This window comes from Mustela nigripes, chromosome 12 (assembly GCF_022355385.1).
Source record: "Mustela nigripes isolate SB6536 chromosome 12, MUSNIG.SB6536, whole genome shotgun sequence".
NCBI classification, from domain to species: domain Eukaryota; kingdom Metazoa; phylum Chordata; class Mammalia; order Carnivora; family Mustelidae; genus Mustela; species Mustela nigripes.
Window position 1 is genome coordinate 86036070 of NC_081568.1, and position 4238 is coordinate 86040307.

The window sequence follows — 4238 nt, forward strand, 5'->3', positions numbered from 1 at the left end:
TAATAATAGGAATCTTGGGCAGATGAGATGTTGACATAGACATTTTAAAGTTTTAAAACTCTGAGTTGGCCATTGCAGCTTGTTACAGAGATAAAGATCAAAGATGGACTCCATTAAGCATTGAGATGTGTTGAGGACACTAAAAATGTAAACATTAGCCAGGTTGGGGTGAATGTCCTTCTTGACAGATTATGTTTCTTATCATGATGAAATTGATTTCTGGCTAGTGGGCATTTAAGAAGTTCAACAGTTACATCTTGACCTTTAGCTACAATGGTCTATTGTTATATTACCCTTAATTTTGAAACGATGATGCTTATTTTGCTTGTTTGTTTTGAGAAATTTTATTTCCTCATTGTTTGTTACAGGAAGTTCAATTTGAATTTCTTCTTCAACACTGTAACTGATCTTATTGCAATTAATCCAGACAAACACAAAGGGATTGTGAGATCCTCTCAAAGTTAGGAAAAATACATCTATTTTCTTCTTTTCATGGCTGCAGTTGTAAAATAAGCTATGAATATAACAGAATTTTTTTTTTTTTTTTAGTATTTATTGTGGAAAAAAAAATCAACTACACAAAAGTAAAGTGAACAATAAAATGAATTGCCATGTGCCCATCATTCTGATTTGACAATCATCAAGAAGCTGTCACAGAGGCGGCTGGGTAGCTCAGTGGGTTAAGCCTCTGCCTTCGGCTCAGGGTCCTGGGATCGAGCCCCACTTCGGGCTCTCTGCTCAGCAGGGAGCCTGCTTCCTCCTCTCTCTCTGCCTGCCTCTCTGCCTACTTATGATCCCTCTCTGTCAAATAAATAAATAAAATCTTAAAAAAGAAGAAGAAACTGTCACAATCGTAGAAATGCTTTTAAAAGCCAGCGCAAGCACACAGGGATGGATTGATGGTGGGCCTTTCTCTGGGGGCCTCTCATAGTATACCCATGCTAGGGGAGTATGCAGCCCTGACCCACTGCCCAGCTTCCTCACTGATGAGCTGTGAGCACTGAAGGGAATTTTGAAGTGAAGCTGTGAGCACTCAGGGTAAAAGCAAAACAAAACAAACAAACAAACAAACAAAAAAATACATACATTTAGCTGTATATTTAGCAGTGCAAACTGGTCCCCTGAGCAGCTACCTCTTAGGTCCAAGGGCCCTACAGCTCAGACATCTACCACTGCACAGTGACAGAGCTGTTATCTCACCAGGGCACACCTCAGGGTAATTATTTCTAGAAGATTTAAACTTTCTATTCTTGGGGCACCTGGGTGGCTAAGTCAGTTAAACATCTGCCTTTGGCTCATGTCATGATCCCAGGGTCCTGGGATCAAGCCCCTCATGGGGCTCCCTGCTCAGCCCGAAGCCTCCTTCTCTGGCCCCCACTCCTTCTGCTTGTGTTCCCTCTCTCACTGTCTCTCTCTGTGTCAAATAAATAAATAAAATTGTCAAAAAAAATAAACTTTTTATTCTTATGCTTCATTGGTTCTGTAGGGGTTTTTTTTGTTTTGTTTTTGTTTTCTAAGATTTATTTATTTCATTTGCGACCAGGGGTTGGGGGGAGGGGTGCAGATGGAGAGAGAGTCCTAAGCAAACTCTGTTGACTGCAGAGCCCAAGCCAGAGGTGCGGCTCTGTGCAGCTTTAAAAATTATTACGTAAATAGTATGCACACATTGTATTCCATCAATCACTACATGGGAATCGTTACTATTTTTTTCTTTTTTGAAGGATCTCAATCTCTTCTTAATTCTGAGGTGACTGCTGTTCACATGAACAAGTTCATTTGAACCATTCAAAGCTTTTCTTCAAATCCGCATAATTATGTGCATACAGTGCTAGTTAGTATGTGCTTGTCTCTTAGCTCCAGGCTGCTCCCTGTTTTGTGATGATGGGATTGTAACTTTGCTCTCTGGCTTCCTGTTAGGACCCTAGTTTGCTAACTGACTGGATGCAGTTCTCTCACATCACCCCGGAGAGCATTTTCACTCCAGCAGCTGCACCTGTGACCCCAGGCAGTGGCTGAATAAGGCTTGCAGTTTTTTTCAACAGTTTAGAAACAGAAACATTGCAGAAACAGATTCATCACACCCTCTCACTTAGAGATCTTCAAGTTCTCTCTTTGTTATCTATTGGCCCATTCTAGTTAACTGATTGATACCCAGTTCATCGTTATTTTATATTTAGTTTTCTCCACTTCATAAATCTGATACGATTTCTCTCTTCCTACTAGTCATGGACACAGAAATGGTCATATGTTGGAATTTTTTCATTTTCCTTATTTATGTATATATTTTTTACAATAAATGGGATAACGCCCATGACTTTGCAACTTGCATTTTTCACTTAATGTTTCAGGGACAGCATTTCCAGGTCAGTATATATAACTCTAATTTTCTCAATAGATGCATAATATTCCATCAAATGGACAGATTGTAATTTATTCAACCATTCTGTTGATAGATGTACAAGTCAAGTCCTAATTTTTTACTACAAAAAAAATGCTTCAATAAGCATTCTTGTTCATAGATCCTCTATACTAATACATTCGTTTCTATTAAAAAATTACTAACAGTGGGATTGCTGTGTCAAAGAATGAGGTATTTATATTTCTGTGACTCCAAGTATACTGAATTGAACTGGTCATACTCCTCAGATTATGACACTATATCATAGATTCCCCCTAGAGCTTCCAGAAAACACAGCCCAACCATGCCTTGATTAAATCCACAAGACCCATTTCAAATTTGTGACCTTAAGAACTACAAGATAATAGGTCTGGTTGTTCTCAGCTGCTAAGTTTATGGTAATTTATCACAGTAGCAATAGGAAGCCGATTCACTGTTCTTATTAAGTTTAGGTATTAATGTTATATATTATTTCACAAAGTCCAATAGCTTCCCACTCACCTAATCCCACTACTTAATTTTTTTTCTGAGTCAACTTGTTAAGATAGATGTTACTAGATTGTTGTCCAGAGTATGAAATTCATGTTTCTCCAACAATGCATGAAACGTTATCCACTAATTCCCGAAAGTAAAGAACACTATTGATTCTTTTAATGTTTAATGTTTTACTCATCAGATGAGTGAATAGTGATACTTTATTGTTGTTTAATTTGCAATTCATATAAATGAATCAAAAGACTTTATTTGTTGGTTATTTGGATTTATGATGTTTTACAAATGTTTCCAGATTTACTATTTTTTTCATTTATTTATGCTACCTTCTTGCTACAAAATGTTTTTTATTTTTATATGTTTACCTTTTCTGTTGTTATTTTTGCATTTCTGGGCTTGGTTAAAGTCCCTCATGCCCTTCAATGGCTCATGTAAACTCCTATCTTTTCTTATAAGATTTTATTTTTTTTATTAACATATAATGTATTATTAGCTTCTTATAAGATTTTAACATTTACAATTATGCCTTTAATCCAACCAGAATTTATTTTAATTATAAAATATAGAAATCATTCTACTTTCTTCCCAATTACACCAACAGTATTTATTTAAAAATTCAGACTTTCCTCGGTAAATTATCACCTTTGCCATGTGTTAAATTTTCATTTATACTGTATCTATTTCTAAATTTTTAAATTTTGTCCTTTACTGGTACAATTTGGACTTAATTTTATGTTAGCTTTGTAATGTATTCCAATATTGAGTAGGTGAGTTTTCCCATTGGGCAGTCCCTGGACAGACATGACATGTAACATGTTAAAACAGTTCTCTCTCTCTCTCTCTCTCTCTCTCTCAATGCTTTGTATGGCTATTTCCTTATATTTATTCTTCCATACAAATTTTAGGATCTAATTAAAAGAAAAAAAATTGTATCGAATTAAATTTACAAAATAATTTTAGGAAATTTGACACTTAACGATACATTGTCTATTGAGGAAAATCTTTTCATTTGCTTCATTATGTCTTATATTTTTAAAAATTGCCTTGGGGTGCCTGTGTGACTCAGTGGGTGAGAGCCTCTGCCTTCCCAGGGTCCTGGCATCTAGTCCCACATCGGGCTCTCTGCTTGGCAGGGAGCCTGCTTCCCTCTCTCTCTCTCTGCCTGCCTCTCTGCTTACTTGTGATCTCTGTTTGTCAAATAAATACATAAAATCTTAAAATAAAATAAAAATTGCCTTGCCAGGGCAGCCTGGGTCACTCAGTTGATTAAGCATCTGCCTTTGGCTCAGATCATGATCCCAGGGTCCCAGGATCAAACTATCCATCCGGCTCCCTGTTCAGTGGAAAG

The 4238-nt window shown here is 36.8% G+C and overlaps 1 non-coding gene across 1 annotated transcript; it reads left to right on the forward strand.

The window, feature by feature from the left end:
- The first annotated feature begins 885 nt into the window (after nt 1–885).
- LOC132029022 (small nucleolar RNA SNORA42/SNORA80 family) lies at nt 886–1020 on the forward strand. The gene has a single exon (XR_009407659.1). It is a non-coding gene; the product is annotated as a small nucleolar RNA SNORA42/SNORA80 family (small nucleolar RNA).
- Nucleotides 1021–4238: the final 3218 nt, after the last annotated feature.